Source organism: Mixophyes fleayi, chromosome 9, assembly GCF_038048845.1.
Source record: "Mixophyes fleayi isolate aMixFle1 chromosome 9, aMixFle1.hap1, whole genome shotgun sequence".
Classification (NCBI taxonomy): domain Eukaryota; kingdom Metazoa; phylum Chordata; class Amphibia; order Anura; family Limnodynastidae; genus Mixophyes; species Mixophyes fleayi.
This window is the reverse complement of record NC_134410.1, coordinates 33,101,927-33,123,830: the sequence shown is the minus strand read 5'-3', so window position 1 is coordinate 33,123,830 and position 21,904 is coordinate 33,101,927.

The window sequence follows — 21,904 nt, the reverse complement described above, 5'->3', positions numbered from 1 at the left end:
GGATTATGACAGTCCTGCTGTGCTCTCTACATCTGATATTACTGTATCCAGAGCAGCTATGTGTCATACAGCAGCTCTACCTACTCCAGAAAGACATGGCTGGGAAACGCAAAAGAAAAGTAGAAAGCAAATGCAATAGACCTGATGCTGAGTTGGCCAACTGATTTTAAATGTTTTTAGTAAAAACAAACAAAATAAAACTGCCCTATAGAATCATGCAGATTTAGGATAGTTACCCAACATTTATCATATTTAGCTATTAAATGTTTCATTAAATGAAGAAATATGCTTCTTTTTAGTTTACTCCCTGACATGCCACCAGAGTGTTAGATTTGTTATATGAAGTGGGAGCTGTTAATTATCTCAAGCGAAAGTCTCTGAACCCTTCTTAAATGTGAACTTAACATATTGCTTAACTACACAATTTGTTATTTTCTTCTAATTTGTCCAGATTATCATGACAATCATCATAAGCATTATTTGTAAGGCACCACAAAATTCTGCAGTGATGGACAGTCACAATTACAAATAAAACAAATATAGTTGCACATACATAAGTAAAGATGTGGTTGACAAAAGGAGACATGAGGCAAAGTGTAGAGAGAGTCCTGCTTTTGAGATCTTACAGTCTATCTGAAGAGAGTAATGCTGAGACAATAGGAGATAGTGAAACTAAAGTGGATATGGGACATGCAGAGGGAGTATAACCAGATGGGAGTAGGATTGTCTATAGTGAAGAGGTGCTTAAAAGAGTGAAGGTTGCGGGAGAGTCATAAGTGGGCACAGGAGAAGTCTTGGAGGCAAGAGTGAGATGTGGTTACCAGAGAGGTAGAGAGGAGTAGGTCTGGGGGAGATCAAGGAGGTCAAAAATGAATGTAGAGCATCCTGTGATGAAGTCAGAGATGTATGAAGGGAAGAAGTTGGTGAGTGCATTAAAGCTGAGGGTAAGAAGCTTGAATTTAATTCTGAAGGAAATGTGGAGCCAGTGTAGTGATTTGCAGAAGGACTGCAGATGTGGAGAGGTGAGAAAATATCAGTATCATAGATGCATTTAGGAAAGATTATAGAGCATAAATATAGGTGAAGGGAAGACCGAATAATAGGAGGTGGTAATAGTCAAGGCAGTAGATAATGAGAGAATGGATAAGGGTTTTGGTAACATTCTGAGTGAGCAATAGTGCATAATCTGGAAATGATTCAAAGTAGGAGCCAGAAGACAGCACAGGGGACTGGATGCATGGAATGAAACTGGCTTGGAGAACAGAGGAGAGTGTGACGTTGTCAAATGTGAGGCAGACTAGAGACGTGACGAGGAAAATGATGAGCTCCAGTTTGGACATGTTGCGCTTTAGGGTGCATTGGGACATCCGGGATGGCACAGAAAGAGAGAGGTTGGGGCGGGAGGGGTAGATTTGTGTGCCTTCTGCATAGAGGTGGTAGTGGAGCCAAATAAGCATATTAATTCACCAAAACAAGATAGAGGACAAAGCATTGAGGAACCCCAAAAGATAGAGGGTGTGTGAGGTAGGACGTGTCAGTAACAGAGATAATGAATTTTCAAAAAGTTAGGAGGTGAACCAGGGGAAAATAATACTGCAGAGGACAAGGGAGTGAAGACTGCTGAGGAGAAAATGGTGGTCGACTGTATTGAAAGCAGAGAGGTTAAGGAGGATGAGTAAGTAGAAGTGGCCCTTTGCCATAATAGGTAGAGTGACAAGGGTGGCAGTGTTGAGAAGAGATTGAGCAAAGAGAAAGTGGGTCAGGTGATTCTACACAACCTGTTTGTAAGAACGCTTACCTGTCTTCGCTCCAGCGCCGGCAGCCGCACTTCCGGGTTCGCGGCGGAAAGGTCACGTGACTCCCCGTCAGATCTCTCATGTGACCCTGAGGCGGGAAATTCAAAATAAAAAGGAGGATCTGACATCATACCTGTGTCTCCAGAGCTCTGTTGCTACTATCCTGTGTTCCTGTCCTAGTTCCCGGGTTACCTGCATCTTTGAATTCTCACCTGTGTACCAAATCAGCTTATATACCAGACTACTCTCCTGTCATATCCTGTGTACCGCTGCCATCTGACCTGTGTACCGAATCGGCTTGTATACCAGATTACTCTCCTGTCATATCCTGTGTACCGCTGCCATCTGACCTGTGTACCGAATCGGCTTGTATACCAGACCACTCTCCTGTCAAATCCTGTGTACCGCTGCCATCTGACCTGTGTACCGAACCGGCTTGTATACCAGACTACTCTCCTGTCATATCCTGTGTACCGCTGCCATCTGACCTTTGTACCGAAACGGCTTGTATACCAGACCACTCTCCTGTCAAATCCTGTGTACCGCTGCCATCTGACCTGTGTACCGAACGGGCTTGTATACCAGACTACTCTCCTGTCATATCCTGTGTATCGCTGCCATCTGACCTGTGTACCGAACTGGCTTGTATACCAGACCACTCTCCTGTCAAATCCTGTGTACCGCTGCCATCTGCCCTGTGTACCGAACCGGCTTGTATCCAGACTCTCCACCTGCTCTGCTCAGACTGTCGTCTCCTGCCGTTTATTGAAGACCACAACACCCTCAAGGTACCTTATTACTACTTCTATTATATTGTCAGTTTCTTCCATTTCGCTCATGTCTAGGGACCAAACCAAGGGTCGCGACCTGCAGTTCCCTTGTAGCCAAGTCCATCCCACCTTGCAGTGGTTCTTGGTGAAAACCAGGAGGCTGTTAGACTCCGCGCCTTGCTAGTTCTGCGCAAATCTAAACTGAGTGTATCCTGAGTGTGACACTGTTCAAGTAGTTTGGAAGCAAAGGATAGAAGAAAAATGAGGCGGTAGTTGAGGAGTGAGGTTAAGAGATGGTTTCTTGTGGCTAGTAGAGATGAGTGCATGTTTGAAGATTGAAGGTAAAGTCCCAATGAAGTGCAAGACGCAGGCAAGAACTGTGAGAGAGAGTGTTGGGGAGGTGGAAGAGAACAGGATTTTGGAGTTAAGTTAAGGGGAAAGAAGACAAGAAAAGTGTAAATAACTAAACCTCAGTAACAGGAGACAAAGAACTGAGGGTGGGTATATGAGTTGAAGGGAAGGTGGGTATAGGGTCATGAATCTGGTCAAAGGAAATTTGATGGATCTTGACAATTTAGCCTTTGATGTAAGTGGCAGAAATCATGAGCAGTAAGGGAAGCAGGGGGGAGTGGTGGGGGTGAGCAAAGAGGAGAATTGATGGGTAATTAGGCGATGTAGGTTGGTGGACAGGGTGGATATTAAGAATCTAACATAGGTTTCCTGGGCAAGAGAGATGGCAGTATAGTAAGAAGACATGATCAATTTGTAATGGAGGAAGTCTGTGTTGTAGTCTGTAATCCTATACAGGAGCACATTTATAGGTGGTATGCCTGTTCAGCGTACCAGGGTGTGGTTTGGAATGTTGGAGACCATATGTGGTGATTGTCTTTGGCTGCAGTGAGTGCATTGTGGTAGAAAAAGATTGTAGTTTTAGGCAAGGACAGGATAGAAATAGGAAAGAGGAGTTGTTCAACTGAGGCTGAGAAGAGGATCGGGTGAATGTCAGGTTTTGCTGTGTGTTCACCAGCCAAGTTCAATCACTCAGTAATTGTGCTTGTTTTAAAGCACACAGAGGCATATCCTACTAACTACAGGGTAAATACATCCATCCCCCATTGGAGGTTCAGAACTATCAAGTAGCGAGTGAGTAGCCACACTCTTCACTTTGATTATACCAGACAAGATCTAAACACTCATTTCACTTTGGAAATGATCACAACAATGGTATTCCCAGCAACTAAAGTTTAGTCAAAATTACAGCTAGAGTTCTCAAGCATCAAGCATCTCCGAGGTTTATGGATGATATTGGCTATATATATATATATATATATATATATATATATATATATATATTACTCCCAAAACTAAGGGATGACCTCCCGGATTCCAGAGAGCAGGCAGTTTTTCCACAAGGGCTCTCATCTCCAACCACCACCAACACTCAGAGGGCAGAGATGTGGTCGTGTTTTACACATCATACACATATACTCTACACACAGGTCATAAACCACCTCTTCATTTTGTGCCTGTCCTCTTCATCTCCCAGAGTGCTAGTATGAAAGTAGTAACGTATGAGATATAGCTGTGTCCAGTTAAATTCTGTTTAATTGTTGCTCTTTACAAATTATGCATTTTGTTCATGTATTTATTTTAATTCAATTTGTATGAAATACTGCTAATTAATATCTACTAATGAATAGTTGTTTGCTGCTTTATTAGTGTAACCTTTCCAAATTAGTTTATCTGTGCCAAATCTGGTTTCAATAGCCAGTATGTCCCAATCCTCAATTACTGCGAACATGTCTTGTTGGGTTTTAAATAGCAAACAAACAGCAGTATATTCCAGAAACTGGAATCTGAATAAGCAATAAATTATCTTTAGTGTCTATATAACATTACATATTACAATGATAAATGGCACCCACAGGTAAACAGTACAGTGCAAATTTACATCATGAATACTTAGTGACAACACAGTATATCAACAGGCAATAGATTATAGCAAGTTTATATGGAACCTTGTAAAAATAAATAATGACAAAAGAATTGTACAACATTGCATTTCACATACACAATGCATTTTGTTATATTGTCGCAGCGACCTTAATGGTTGAGTGTCAACTTACTGGAAAAATGTGCTTTTCTTTTAATGGATTGTAATGAAATAAATGTGTTTTTATGTTTACAGATGACACAAAAGTCCTGACACAGTGCATTAATATGTTGAGAAAATGTGCAGCATTGTGCTGTATTGGTTCTGTACACTCACATGCTGTGTGTGAGTGCTGCGTGAAACAGTGAATTCAGCTAACAGTGTATGCTGTGTGCTGTGTGACTAGCTCCATGGCTGGCTGATTTGTTCCTTTAGTATAGGAAGGTAATTGTTCTATAAGTTGATATAGTCAGTAAATGAAGGAATATTATATATAGGAACATTTTTCTGGACTGTTATCATTATATTTTATTTATATAGCAGCAACAAACTACATAGCACTGTACATTCAGATAGTTTCTTATTCAGATACATCAGTTCCTGCCCAAAGGGATTTTGAAAATAACTTTCCCTAGAACACAATTAACTGACCAATTAACGGTAATTTATGAAAATGAAAAATGTGGGTCCATAGTGCAGTGTTTGCAGGGGTTCAAAGTTTACAATTTTAAATTTTCTGATATGACAAGCTGAGTGGACCAGGGCATTCCCTGCTGAATTCAGTGGTCTGGTATTAGGTTGCATGCAAAAACCAGATATGGTTTTGCTCGATGAAATATCAAATTAATATTTAAAAGGTTTAAGAGAGTACTTTTAGGAACCCATACCCTAGTTTGTGATTGGGGTAAAAGGACTTGATTTTTATGGTGGTGATTTCTATAACTCTGTTGTTAAATAAAAAATGGTGCATGGTCTATATCACGAAACATATCAGGAAACACTGAAGCGTCTCAAATAGCAAAGCATGTTAAGGGGGGAGCTTTCAAACATGGGTTCAAGATACAGGAAAGTATACACAGAGGAAGAGAAGTATTAGAACAAGGGAACATGCACTAAAACTGGAGGGTAATAGGTTTAGGAGAATCCTGACAGGTGGTAGAGGCTAATATGTTTGGGGAAATTAAACATGCAAAGAGCTTAGGATGAAAGAGGGTCTGCACTTTTTACCAATAAAAGTGGCAGATGAGCCATGTACTTGCCAACAAACTCTATGGGGTATATTTACTAAACTGCTGGTTTGAAAAAGTGGAGATGTTGCCTATAGCAACCAATCAGGTTCCATTAGATCATTTATTTAGTACATTCTAAAAAATCATAGCTAGAATCTGATTGGTTGCTATAGGCAACATCTACACTTTTTCGAACCTGCAGTTTAGTAAATATACCCCTATGTTTCTATGTTACTACACTTGTAAGAAAGGGTTGGCTGGGAAATTTTAGCAGTCTATTAGGAACATTTTAAAGGGAAAAAAATGTAGGTAGCCAAGTGACCCAGCCCAAGGTAGCCCACTAAGGGACCAGCCCAGCCAGCCCCTGCTTGTAAGTGACTACTGTTTGAAGACAATCCTACTTAGTTCAATATGTGTGTTATATGATGTATTTCTTCTTAATATGCATCTATTACAGCAAATTTAAAATGGCTGTTTCATACTATGCATTGTCAGTGATCAGATTTGAAAAATAAAATAACAAATAATACAACGACTTAAAAACTGCAAGTTAAAAGTAAAAGAAAAATATTTGAAAGTTCTCCTCTAATGGGTACATTTGCAGGTGATTCATCGGATACATTATTGCAAAATGAGGCAAAATGACAATGTACTTGCAGTGATATTACACCCACCAAATGATAGAAATGACTTTCTTCGACTCATAAAATCAATTTGAGGCCTAATGCATGGACAATTAGCTGAAGGTCAGAAAAATCACAAGTGCTTCTGGGACTAGATAGCAAAATGAATAACTTGTTTATTCTCAAGTCCTGGGTATGTGAGCGCACATAAGGGCCATAAATAGAATGCACATTAAATTTTCTTAACTTTCTCAATGTGAAATTAGACATATTCCTTTTAGAAACTTTTTACACATTTACAGCACAACTTTACGAAAAATCTAGATATGGCAATCTTGGCTGTATTTCATAGGTTAAAGTGAAAATATGTCAGATGAAGCATAACCTCCTGATCCTTCACCATTACATCCTCCCCACCCCCTTTCATCACAAAAAAGCATAATAGATTTTTTTAAAATAACTTTATTAAATAGCATATTATAAATCCTAAAAATATGTAAAACAACATGGCATTACTGGCTGCAAGCTAGCAGAACATTGTGCCTGTAACACCTCAGCCAGAATGCCCCTTTCACCTACTGCAATACATGTGCCCATTCTAAATTAAAATGGCATCCCCAAACCTTTGACATCATCATACCCTGGTGATAGCCTCACTCTACCAAGTTAAACTTCCAAAACTTCTAAGGCAACAAGGCCAGGTCACTTTCCCCCTCGTACTTCACCGCTATGGCCTGGCCATTATACCCCTGTAATTGCCCTTACTTCTTCCACCAAATGTAGAACACTCTCTAAAACCCCTTGAAGGGAAATATTTAATATATCCAATCAGATTTCAGCCAAATGTGCACCTCTAACCTTCAAAGGCCAGTACAAACACACCAACCAATTCAAACACATTTTGACAGTCTCCTGTTCATCATTTTATTTGCCTTCTATTTCACAGACAGCCCGAGGGTCCACTTCAGGCCAAGTACACAATGATTGCACCAAATTTCACTGCATGTCACTGTAATTTCACTCTGTCAGTCTCTACATTGGCTGCCTGTATTTCAACGAATCCAATATAAAATTCTTCTATTAACATACAAGCCCATCAACAAAATTGCACCGACATACATTTCCTCACTTGTCTCAAAATATCTCCCTACTCGACACCTCCGTTCTGCACAAGATCTACGTCTCTCTTCCACTCTCATCACATCCTCCCATTCTCGGTTACAGGATTTTTTCCGGGCTGCACCCACTTTGTGGAATTCCCTCCCTCGCACAGTAAGACTTTCCTATAGTCTTCAAACCTTCAAGCGTTTACTGAAAACCCACCTCTTCAGACAAGGTTATGATATTCCTCAACCACCATCTTAATTCCCTAGATTACCCTATTACCATCCTCTACACAGCTAATGCAAGACAACAACCCTCTGACCAACATTGACACACACACAGCCCACTCAATACTTTTACCTTTGCATTCTAGTTGGTCCATTGTGCAATATGATGTAGCATGTGCCCTTGTGTTTTTAAACTCCCATTGTCCTATAGATTGTAAGCTTGCGAGCAGGGTTTTCTTATCTCTCTGCCTGTATGTATTACCCAGTATTGTCTTATTAATGTTTGTTCCCAATTGTAAAGCGCTACGGAATCTGCTGACGCTATATAAATAAATGTTGATGATGATGATGATGTCCTGCAACAAACTAAACAATCCCATCATGGACAAGTCATTAAAACCTATTTAAAGCACAAGGCTATAGGAGTATATCCCAAACTATTTTACAACAGGCATCTCTTCCAAAAAAAAAAAACATGCATAGTCTAAGGGGGGTATTCAATTGCTCCTCCGGGCGCCGCCTGAACGAGCGCGTTAAAACGATTACCGTTTATATGGTAAACTTGCGCGTAAAAAACATTTATACGGTAATTACTCGCTGAATTGGGAGCTGCGAGATGAAATTCAGCGAGTAATTACCGTATAAACGGTAATAATTTTAACGCGCTCGTGCCGGCGGTGCCCGGAGGAACAATTGAATACCCCCCTAACAGTTCAAACCTGAACCACATGCCATATGGTCTCTTTTGCTCTCCTCTCAGCCTAGTGCACATGGGAACCTCCTACAATCCAACCTGGCATTCAATGCTGCACCAAAACAAAGAAAAATAGGAGAGGTAGGTAATGGACAACTTCCAACTAACCAAAACTATCGGTAAGAGCATTGATGGACATACAACTTATGTCGAACAGAGAACCAGATCCCAGTGCCCTGGATCACCTGTTCACTGAAACACAACCTTTTAGTCACCAATGTCACTAAAATATGGAAAGTGGGAAATAAAAATTCAGATGAAAGAAAAAGTCCACCTCCCCCCCTGATCTGCCCAGAATGAGGCAAAATCCATACTAGACATATTGGGCCTGATTTATTAAGGAAAGTAAGGCAAAAAAATGAGTAATTTCTCTCATGGACAAAACCATCTGACAATGCAAGGGGTGCAAATTAGTTTATTATTTTGCACATAAGGAAAATCCAGCAGTTATTTCATGTAGGATACAAATACTTGATAGCTTTATTATTACACTGACATTTGATGTTGATCTAGGACATGTCCTATCCCAATTATAAATCTGTCCCCACATTTTAAATTTACCTCCCCTAAAATTCAATATGGTTTTGCCCATGTGAAAAGTTACTAATTTTTCTTGCTTTACTTTCCTTAATGATTCAGGCTCATTGTATTCCCTGCCAAAGGATGAAGGAAATACCAGGCCCGCGTAACCAGTTGATCAGTTTTGGATAATCTCACCAAAAATGCAAACAGCAGTAAGACTCACATTATCCCACAAAAATATCTTCATTAACACAATAATTCTTCACCCTGACAGCATCAACAAATGCAACTGAAAAATCATCTGAAATAAAGCCACTTCATGTGGCAAAAAACATAATCCACCAATGCTAGGCAGCAGTTTTATTATAGGGAATGGATCAATGGTGATGGCTGCTGCACATTCCAACAGAACTCTGCACAATAAGAAATGCTAACATGATAAGTGTCTGGACATCCCCTCTGAGTACAGAAAATAAGACAAACACACCAAATATTAGGAAACTTCCTTTTGTGCTATCAGACACTGACTCCCAAAGCACTGTACCTATGCTACCTCCACCAGGGACTAGAGTTCTATTGGGCATCTCTCTGATTTTTTGTGCCCCTTGTGCCCACTGCTCAAAGTCTTCTAAGTGGAAACAATATCTGTGATTATACTCCCCACCCCAGGCAAATGCCATAAGTCTCACTCCAAACACCTCAAAATAAGCTTCCAAAGTAGCAGCGCCAGTAGAGATGACCTCAACATCATCATTGTATAGTTAATTATATCAACCACTCCAATATTATCTATCCTGAACCCTTCCCCCCTCAACTGATTGGTTACCCAAAAACTCCACCGCTTTCAACGCCAACAGCATTAGACTCAACAAATCCTTCTCCACCCAGATGGCTGGCCACTTTTTTTTTGCACTGCCACAATTGAAAGGACTTTCCAAACTCTCAGAACTGGCGGCAGCATTGGTGAACAACTCAGAGGTATGATTACCTATGGGTACGGGGTACAACTGCTGCAATTCTTTAAGAATTGTAACCATACCCACAAATCCTCCTTGACTCCATAGGCACCCTGTGCCTCTTTTATTGACTTTCTGAGTCACCCAGGCCAGAAGCAGACAAAAACCCCTACCCATTAGTAAAACTCTAGTGCCAAAATCCATGAGCTCAAGTAAAACTGGAACAATTACAAAGAGGAGCTCTTCCGACTCAAAAACAACAAACTCATCAGCCAAAATGTTTCCAATTTGACACTTGGATATCAACATTCTTTAAAAAAATATTGTGAAAACTTATAGCCCATAGGCAATCAAATATCTACAAAAAAAATGGTCTCTCAAAAAGTTCCCAAGCAAACAAAAACATGACGGCTGTAGCAAATTAGCCTCAGATTTGACCTCCTTCTTTGTCAATTCTGCCCATACTCCATAACTAGCTCCGTAGCCCCAAACAATGTATACTAGATCCTTCATAAAGGCAATGGAGGGAAAGGACCCATCACTCTTTTTCCTTTTAGATCTTTACCACTGCCACCTCTCACTGAAAGTCACACTATCTCAGATTACAAGTGCCCACAGATACCTTTTGGTATACTGATTGGTTAAAACTAAATAAAAAATCCAGATGGCAACAAATCAGCAGCCAACCAATTAGGATACTGGGTGAGCCTCTATTCCATTCTGTCAAACTTTACCATGGAAATAGCCCTTCATCCTAGCATACTTTACTGCTCCTTTTCCCTCAGACATTGCTTAATGAAGCATTTCATACCCCATGTTTCCAAGCCCAAGCTTTGCTGGCAACAAAACTGGGAGCTCCAGGAAACAACAGCCTTTTGCTGTACCATGAGAGACAGCTAAATGTCTTTGTCCTTAATATGCCACCGCACATACTTATCATAGGCCTTCCACTGCAGGAAATTTCTATCATATTTCCACCTTGCTGATCTCCATTGCCCACATATGCCTACCTAATAATCTTCAGATATTTAAAGGGGGAAAAAAATAATTCCAACACCTACTAGAGGTGGCAACCAGTCAAATAAGCCTGGAACCATTTTCACAGAAACAGAGAAGCCCAAGAACTGCTCCAGCCTACAATTCCTAGGGCTCTGTTAAAGGGAATGAGCAGCTATGTGAGGATCCTGCTGATCAATCATTCCATGCTATGGAATCACATCTGCTCCCTGAGATAACAAATCAGTCATTCCTCTCCAACTGGACCTACTACTGCCACCGACATCCTAGATCTTCTCATCTTGACCAGTGCATTTACCACGGGCAGTCCTCACTTTTCACAGGCCTTTCTTCACTTTGCCAGTACCTCCTACATATAGGGTCTGAGTCATTAAGGAGAGCAAAGCAAAAGGAGTAAGTTTGCACCTGAACAAACCAAGTTACAATGCAAAGGGTGCAAATTAATTTATTACTTTCCGCGCAAGAAAAATACTGGCTGTTATTTTCATGTAACACACAAATACTTGATATCTTGATTTTTAGACTGAAATTTACAGTTGATCTAGGACATACCCCAACTATAAATCTGTCCCCACATTTTAATTTTCTCTTACACTCTAATGTAACATGATTTTGCCCAGGTGCAAAGTTACTCCTTTTTTAAGCTTTGCTCTCCTTAATGCGTGCCTTTATGAATCAAGCCCTTTATGTCTTTGATTGCACAGTAATTTAAGCTAAAGAACAAAGTTACACAAAAAAATAAGAATTTTTAGCATGTTACGTACCTGATTTTCAGGAATGCAAATACAAAATTCTCATGTCTTAGTTTCTGTATATATGAAAAACTCAAGATTGCGGTGCTATTTATCTAAGGATTATATGACAGCTTTGGCTTTTATATTTACTTTATGCAGTCAAGATAAATATCCTCTCTTTGCCATTAACCAAGTGCAAAACCTTCACGCTCTTTGCTTCAAAACTCCCCAACGTACCAGTAATAAACACTTCATATTACTTAAAAGATATTCATCTCAAAGCAAAATAGGCACAAAAGCTGAAAGTGCTTGAAAAATGTTATGTTGGCGGATGAGTCAGTTAGAAGTAACAGGGAATTTAATAATCAAGTAAACTTCACTGTGACTTGTTGCTACAGTTAACCACTAAGTGGAAAACATTTTTAGAAGACAATTATTAGTTGTCAATGTTTACTTTTATGTTATGTTATTTATTTTATATTTCTCCTATAAAGCTGGTTTAGACAAATGTACTATAATTGCTTTACAATGCCTTATCTAAGTCTGCAATAAACAGGCCACTGACACTTGCAACATGACATCACTCAGCTTCAAATTGTGTCAACCAAAAAACATGGCTTGCATAGATATGATGACCCTTTTGTAAAAGCAAACTGTTTAGTTCATACTAACAAAGATGACCCCGGTCACTGCCTGGTGTTAAGTTGTTATTTAAGGAGTTAAAGTTTACATAAAGGACGTGTGTGGCTCTGTGTTTGCGTGCTGGCATGTCTCTGCTATTTCTTTCTTACTGTGCGTGTACAATTGTGTTTGTCTGAGTGCCGTTGTGTTTGTTCCTGTATAATAGTTTGTGCATGGTGTAAGCAGCAGTGCTGGATTTACTCACAAGGCAACAGAGGCTTTCACCTATGACTTGTACAGCAACAGCGTAGCAAGTAATATCCATGTCTACCAAATTTTTTGTTCTGTAGAAAAGTTAGTATTACTGAAAATAGTTCCACGTTATCCTTTCAGGCAGTTTAAAAAGAAGGAAAGTGTGATGTAATGTAGTATATCTAATGACTGATTGTTGTTTTCTGTTGGATTTATGTATAACACTATGAATATTTTATGTAACCTTTCAAAGTGTATTTTTTTGTTAACTGACCTGAGTCTGACCTAGGCGAGTGTCAATGGTCTTCTGAAAGTAGCCAGGCCCAGAGACAGATAAAATCTGTGAGTAGTTTGTGTATGCAGAGGAGTTAGCCAGGCCGAACGAGCAGAGGTGAGAACTCAGGCCTTGTGAAATGCCAGGTTTCAGGACATTCATAATTTACTTCGAAAGCCTTGTGTCATTTTGGGCATCCATCTAACTTAGGTGAAAATAAAATTCCTAAGGTGGGGGGTGCAGAGCCAACAAGAAATGGTTTAAAAATTGCTTGTATCAGTAGTACAGTGTTCATTTCTTTGAGGGGATCTAACAAGACTGAAATGTCCCATACTTCTCAACTGTGTTCCCTCACACATCAGGTCTTAACTAGTAAGTAGTGACTCTGATTTTATTTCCTATATTATTTTCTGAAACTCATTTGTGTAACATATTGTATGTCTTGTTATTAATCTTTGTAAATACGCCTTGGAAACGTTTTTCAGATTTAATAATTTCAATGTAGTATATTCTCCGTGATTCTTTTTGAACTTCTGAAGCCCAGGGAGGCTCATGCTACATGTGTATGTGATTTAAGTGTGAAACATTAATAAGTGGTTCTGGTGAACGTAAGGACACCATAATAAATCCTTCGTGGTGGCAGAAAAGGTGTATTCATTGTTAATTAACTAAGGTAACACCAGTCATGACCAGCTGTTCAGATTGCTGTATCTAAGACAGGCTGGGGTGTTTGTGACAGAAAGGTTCAACTCTGAATATATATATTTTAATCAGGCAATCAGCTTTAGAAAAGATTTTTAGAGTAAAATATCCTCAATAAATAACAAATTAACAATATCCTTAATGTTTGGCTAAAAATTCTTATTAGAAAGTGAGAAATTGCTATAGGGTTGCACTAAATAGCTAAGGATTAATAACATATGCAGGATATGGAAAGGAAAAGGGTGTAGCATTAATAAGGAAGTATCAGATTATTTTTTATTACAAACAACAAGGCATACAGTTATATAAAAGAAATGTTTTCTTGAATATGGGATATATTACAGAACATCCATTACTTGGAAGAGAAATTCCATCTATACCTTGCATTGTTTATTGGAAAGTTATATCTTTCAAGAAGCTTTTGACACCCAGTAGAGTTCATCTTATACCTAATAAGAGATTCAAGGCCCAATATCAAGTAATTATAGGTCAGAAATGGTTTAACTTTTCATTGTATTCAATATAGTGAAACGTCTCCAGACTCATATTACAAGAGATTTCTTAATTTATAAAAAACTTTTTATTTATAACAGCAGGTAGACATAAAACACAACCATACATATCAATGACATTAATCGTGTACCAAGAATATAAAATGCAGAGAGTTGGAGAAAAAAAAAAAGAGATCAACGAAAAAGATATATATTACATAGATGTAGCTCTTACAATGTGGTACATTCCAAGCGGTAGCTGAGAATTAAAGGCCTAAAAGACAAATAAAACAAAAGTAGAGATTTTTCCCGTACCAAAGATAGACTATGCAAGGTTGGGAGTAAATATCAAGTAGGGTAATCTGCTGGGTATTTTTCGAATTATTTTGTTAAGGGAAAAAAGAGAAGGGAGCTGGGGACAGGGGGAAGGGGCACTCCAAACTGGGGATACATCTCTGTTTGTGACCCTTGCACGCCCAGGTAGTCTTGAGGAATGAGGGGGGTTAAAGAAAAAGAAGGGCGGGAGGAGAGAACATATAAGACTTATAAGAGGCCTGGCATAGTACTATTATTAAAACTATACCAAGGGCCTCACACTGTCGAATGCGGGAACTGTGTCATGGAGAAGACTTGTTATATATTCCATGGAAGCAGTGTGCCAGGTTCTATTTATAACAGCCTCTCTAGAGGGTTGTGTAGCTTTCTTCCAATCACTCGCTAGCTGTAGCTTAGCTGCATTATATATGTGTCGAACCAGTTTATCCGATGCCTTCGAGATCCCTTTCATAGGTTGATACAGTAACACCGAGCTCGGGTTCTTAGGCATTTTAATTGAGGTGACCTGTTGAACCAGTAGCAATACCTCATCCCAAAATCGGGACACAAGCGGGCAATCCCACCAAATGTGAAGGAAAGAGCCCACAAATCCACAGTTACGCCAACATAGGTCTGAGGTGTGGGGGAAGATAGAGTGTAGTCTCGCAGGAACCATGTACCACCTAGTATAATTTATACATTTTTAATTGACCGTCAAGGTCTGTATTATATTTAAGTGATTGTGTCTGTGGGGCCTAATATACAAGATGGATTATTGAAGATCTCAGATAGTGTATTAGAATACTGTCCTTACATTATGGTTATCAAATAAATTGCCATATCTATTAAAATACCTATTTGTCATCTCTTGTTGTTCGATAGAGTAATTCAGCATGATACATATTTTCACAGCAAAGGGATTGGGCTGATATTTCACTTAAATTATGTGTTTGTTATGTTTTTTTTCCACAAAAAAACACTTTTAGAGCATTATGCTGTATTTATATTTTGACTTTTTATGATTTAGGGATCTATACAAAGAATAGGATGATCACTTCTCCTAATATTATTATTGCATTTGACATAGGTTGCATAGGTTACAAATAACACTACATAGGTCATTTTGATTCATCATAGTATTTAATTGTTACATTGAAATGGGTGAATTTGTAAATGGTAAAAAAATGTAAACATCACAAACTGCCTCAACAAGGTCAAATTGTTGCTAAATTTAGAATTTGGGGGATCTATAATGGTAGATTAGAGGTTCTGAGTTTGTCTTGTGGGAGAACTTGCTTATAAAGTCCGTTGCTCTAATTTTAGAGCATTTGTTATATTATGATATTGATTTGTTTGCTTACATGATTGGTATTAGTAAGATGGTATTATCAAAACATGTACTTAATTGTTAGTATGGATGATATAGTAACATCTGTATATAGTTATTGTTTTCAAATTTATAAATAGATTTTATAAGATGGAATTTAATATTTGATATTATTGGTTCTGACCCTTTTTGCATTATAATGCAATTGATCGATATTTTGACCATTGTCATAAGATCGTATTGGGGTTACCCTCTTCTGGGGTAGACTGCTGCATAACAGACAGATCAGCCAAGGATATGACACCAGCCAATTATTTTGGTTTAACAAGTCACAGCTATATTTTTTCACCAGGCATAAAAATATACAAGCAGAAACATAAGTCCTAGCCTACCCGGCTTCTAACTTATACATGGGAACTCCATCTCTAAAGTGAGGAACCTAGTGTCCACACGCATACAAACCAATGGAACTTGCAGATCACAAAATGTAGTATCTCTCTGGAGCCATCTGACCTCCTCTCCAGGTATTGAGAGAATGAATGAACTGCCTGGCAACCTTTTAAAATCACTTTATCAAGTGCAACTCCTGATTACTAGCGTTCCTAGCTTTTTGTACAACCAGAAATGGGCCTTATGAATGGAGCCCACCCTTCTCTCTCCATTCATACCCCAAGAACCCATATACTAGCTATTCCTACAGTCAAATATACTCTTTTTGAAGCTTTTTTCCACACACAGACAATATTCCTTTTAAAACACAAACAACAGAAATTCAGGACTTATATACCTGCCATTTACTACTTTACCAGTGCTTCTGTCACACTATGTACTATATTGTAAGATATGGATCCGTTTGTCCAATCATGTGACATTGGAGTTAATGACACATGATCAGGACTCTCTGGAATAAAGGCATTAAGTTGATATGGAGTTCGATAATTTAACTCTAATCAAATGTCTAAATGTTTGGTGATGCCATGGATGTTTTACTAAGCATGAGTAACCTATTTATTGATATTCTATTTACATTGATAAATAATCTAAATAATTCTAAATATTGATGCAACTGAACTACTGCAGTTCAGTCCCAAACACAATTTCTCCTAGCCTGAAAAGTATCATTAATAAAAATTGTATTTGTTTGTGAATTATATATAATTATTATTTATTTCTCCTTTAGCCTGATTGAAGTGCAAAATAGTCACTCCTCAGTGCAAATACAGCATTGGACCCACTAAGTACATCAATTTGCACAAGAGCAACAAGATTTCTGCAGTGTCAGATGGGGTTAACAAAACAAACATGAATATATGCAAAAGTGTGCACATACCAGTGCTGAAAAGGGCTGGGACTCTATAATTTTTCTAGATGGTGCTAAAGGAGTTTGAAGTTGGAATTTAATGTGACCATTATTCTTTTGCACAGTGCAACACTAGATGTTTCCATCTCTCCGCACTTTAAATTTGGCCAGATAACCCCCAAGATTTGACATACACCTGTAAGGTTTTCCAATCCAAAGTCATGGCTGGCAGCTAACAGAATAGTAGGGGATCCCAAACGGAAGTCAGGGCAGGCGGCAGACAAAGATAAATGGTAACAAGCAGAGGTTGAGGTTGATGGCAGGTAAGAGTAGTCAAAAAAGAGCAGGGTCAACAATAAGCAGACTTCAAAGCATTAGAGTGCACAAAGCTTATGCAAGCTGACACTATTACAGGCAATGTGTGAATGACATTGACAGCTTAATAAACACATAACCAGTAGCCAAATCCAACAGTGGATCAGTCCAACCTTTAAATCGCAGATCTAGAACTTGAGTCAGAGAAAAATCAAGGCAACCGATGTAAACAGTTCAAGCGGACTGAGACGGAGTGGAACACTGGAGTCTGCCATTGTTCCTATCCAAGCCTCTGTCCATAATTCTGACCAATGGTGGAACTACCATTGGTGCAGCAGGTGTGGTGCTCCGGGGCCCATGGAGATAACGAGGCCCGCTGCATGGGGAACTAGCAAGCTGTGGGCCCCGATTTCCTTCTTCCAGCTGCCCTGCACTGGGTCCCACAGCTCACTAGCTCCGCCTCTGATCCTGACAGCACCTTTATATGCGCTTAGTGGACCCTCAACTAAGGAGTTTTGCAGTGTGTATTGAGTGCACTTCATAAATGACTTCCATTGGATTTAAGCTTAACCATTTCAGTTATGCATTCTGTAAAATAATTCCTATTAAAACTAAGTAATGACATAGTTATACGAAACATTGTTTTTAGCACATACAGGCAAATTCACAGGTTCACTCTCCTCTCATTTACCAATAGAAATAGGCCGAAACAGAATGTTAAAAAAAGGAAAAATAGTTTGGCACGTTAGAATATTTTCTATTGTAAAGGCTATAGGACTGATGGCGGTTCAAAAGGTATAGCTTACACAATGTAAATGGTAACATAATTGCACATATAACCTATTATGGTTTAACCTTTATATATTATTTATACTGGTTGAGCAAGCCATGTAGTGTAGGCTCTCACATTACGTCAATATCCATTTTAATTGGAGATCAGATGAAGTCTCTTTAGAAAGCCATGCTATGTAAATAGTGTGTGCTTACCAGCAGAACATGCCACTGCTTTTTTTAGTCAGTGAGGTGTTGACTACATTTTTGAACCTATGCCAGAATACACAAGAAAGGAAAGAACTGTCTGACAGCAAGGATAAAAGCCAAAATCCTATGTCCAGTTTAGAAATGACACCATGCTCCGCATAATTGGAAGTTTTTCTTTTTGACGTTAGAGGTATTTAAGTAGCAACCTAATTTAGAACTTCAGGGAAGGAGAAAGTTTGTGTATTAGAGTTATTTTTATAGATTAATACTTTCAAGGACTTCACAGACTGTTCTATATAAGATAGAATTAAATGATTTAGTAACCATTAATAATAAGAAAATTAAGCTCTCTGTCAATTAATTCTATCTCATTTTGACACTATCCAACCCACACTCTATTTAATCGCGCACACAATCTATAAAACTTGTTATTTTGAATATGAAAATGATTTGCATATCGTTGTGTGTTCTGGTTGTGTTTAATTTGCGTGTAACTATGCATTGTTTTCAATTTTCTGTCTGTCTGTGTTCAAGTTAATTTGTAGTGTTCATATGTGGATGGGCTCTGTAAGAGGTAATTGTACCTATTAAGTAATATGTATACAAAACTTTTACCCACAATGGGGCAATCTGGTACAATTTAAGGGCTGGATGTGCGACTGTTAGGACTGTGATCCTAATTTGTATCCGGCCTGCAGTACCTCTATGCTACCAGAGATGCTGCTGTTTTACCATTTAACATTTCCACCTTGCCTGCAGGCATTAACCTCCTTCCCTGATTATGATCTGCACCTGTTCAATTGCCTTATATACCCGCCCCAAACATTGCTACTTGCAGTTCATCAATTGTTTGCTGCTTCTGGTCCCTGTTAGTACTCCTTTGAATTGTGCCTGTTGTTCTCCTGATTATCTGACTTTTGTCTGTTCCACTATTTTGCCCCTTTGCCTATGACCCAGATCCTGGTTTTGTTTGTATTGCTCCTGTCTACTCCCTGATTTTGTTTGTGGATCTGACGGCTTCTAACCTTGGCTTGTATTACATTATACATAACAATGTTAATATACACTGTGATGTTACTGTAATGTGTGAGGGAAAGAAGGGGAGCTGCTATGTTACTATGCTCAGCTTTTGCCCTGCATTGCATTAGAAATGATCCACTCTGTCTTAAGTCACCACATCTAGGTTTTTCTAAATGTTACTACAACCAAATTCCAGTAGTTCTAAATCCCACTTACTTTTGTGTCGGCCCCACCCACAGTTGATTTGGTCCCACCAACATGAGGCCACTTCAAGAACTTTTTCCAGGTCCACTCTATGTTCCCAATCCGCCTCTGTCTTTAGAACAGTGTCTTAGTGGGATCTGCAGGAATATGCAGGTCAAAAATATTAAATTATAATCATGTGACTGCTATGAAATCACTAAGGGGGAAACTTACCAACCTACAGTTTGATCACACCATTGGTTTTCAGATAGTGGCTTTTACTTGCTTTTTAAACACACAACAACAAACAATGCTGATATATTTAAGGAACAGATTTGGGAGTTTTACCTAATAAAGTGACATTAATGAAGAGCACACTCAGTCTTCAGAATGCCTGAGAATCTCCTGGTTGCTTTAATAAGCCTGAATGCAACACTTGACTGCGATTTGCTTAGCTCTTACATTCTCCCTGGTGGCTCAGGTTTTGCAATGTGTGAAAAGCAGAACACTTATGAAAGATTTACACCTTCAGAAAGCCCACCCTCAGCGTAAACTTCTTAGACTATAATTATTTTTGCAGTACGCCCTAAGAATGTTATATTTATGAAGAATTTCTATGAGGAGTTAAAAAATTCTTCGGAACACTTGTAAAATGAAAAGCAAAGTACTTGACATACCACAACAAGAACTGCACAAGTAAAAGATTAATGTGACATAAGAGGGGATTTATAACGTCAAAATATTTTTCAAACTACTCTAGCAAATATAAAATGCTATACATAAAATGACTGCAAATTATGATTCCATTGACCAGTACAATAATTTATAGCATCATTTTTCTATATTTGTTTATTTATAAAGCCGCAACATAATGTTACGGACAGATGTATTGAAACAGAAGGTAACAATGTTGGTGGGTAATACTGAAGGGCCACACATTACATTTGCTGTTCTCTGTGTGGGTGATAAACTTCTAGACAGACCCAACTACATCCACCCATCTCAACTAGGTCCTTCTATCTTCTACCCCATTCTTACTTAATATCCCCATTTCTATGATATTTCTCTTTTTCCTCCCTCAATCCCCAGAACTCCAATCTTCACACCTCAGGTTCCCACTGCTCCATAGCCCACCGGCCATTTTACAGTCAGCCATTCGCAAAGAGCAGGATATTGTCATCTAATAGGGTTTATTTTTTATTTTGTAACCTTTGGATTACCAGAGAAGAAAAAAAGAAACAAGGGACCTGATTCATTAAGGATCTTAACTTAAGAAACTTCTTATTTAAGTCTCCTGGACAAAACCATGTTACAATGCAAGGGGTGCAAATTAGTTTTCTGCTTTGCACATAAGTTAAATACTGACTGTTTTTTCATGTAGCACACAGATACTTGATAGCTTATTTGTACACTGAAATTTAAAGTTGATATTTGTGTTCTACATGAAAAAACAGTCAGTATTTAACTTATATGCAAAACAGAATACTAATTTGCACCCCTTGCATTGTGACATGGTTTTGTCCAGGAGACTTAAATAAGAAGTTTCTTAAGTTAAGATCCTTAATGAATCAGGCCCAAGATGAACATCGTTTTGAATGTAGTAGTATAGAAAAGTGAAGACTGATGGATTGTGGGAGTGCTTATTTCAATTAATGGACTTTTACTATGGTGTGGGTGTTCTTAAAGAAAAGTATTTTACTATGTGAAAATTCAGGTCTCAGCAGGCCCCGGATGCCAGGGCATGCTGGCACTTGTAGTTTAATATGGTACTCAGTCCTTCTCTAAATAGATCCCAACTGACAGGGATTTCACATATTTTACCCCAGTCCACTCTACCTACTCCAGAATATTTTCCATTCTCATTGAGAAATGGTTACTACAAAGAGTTTTACCATCACACATTCATGATATTACATGTTCTGAAAATGTAGTGTCAATTAAATTGCCCTCTTCTAAACTATTCTCTCTTGGTAACTTCAGAACTACCTTTTCTTTGAAACAAATAATACCATCATGTAAGTCTTGCTACTATCTGGCAAACTGGCAAAGCTGTTTTAATAGAACTTTTATGAAATTAGCCTCACTCCTTATAAAAACAGTGACTGAAACAAAGGAACTACAATCCTGAAGAACAACTTAATAAACAAACATCCATAAAAGCTCATACAAAACCACTTATTTGCATCCATAATGAACGCAATGAGTTGTCTCAGTTTTAGATCAAATTAGCCATACGCTGCATGTGTATGAAGTTTTACATGAAAGGTAATGAAGCTGTTAAACTTCTAGCAAACAAACGGAGTCAACAGAGAATCAAACACAACATTCTCTTCCTTCTAGATCAGACAAACAAATTAGTTCAGAACACTAAACATATAGGGACTGCTGCAGAGTGAGTACTACTCCAGTTTGCGTAGTATATTTCCTTGTGTGCTCCTTCTACTATTTCATCACCCTC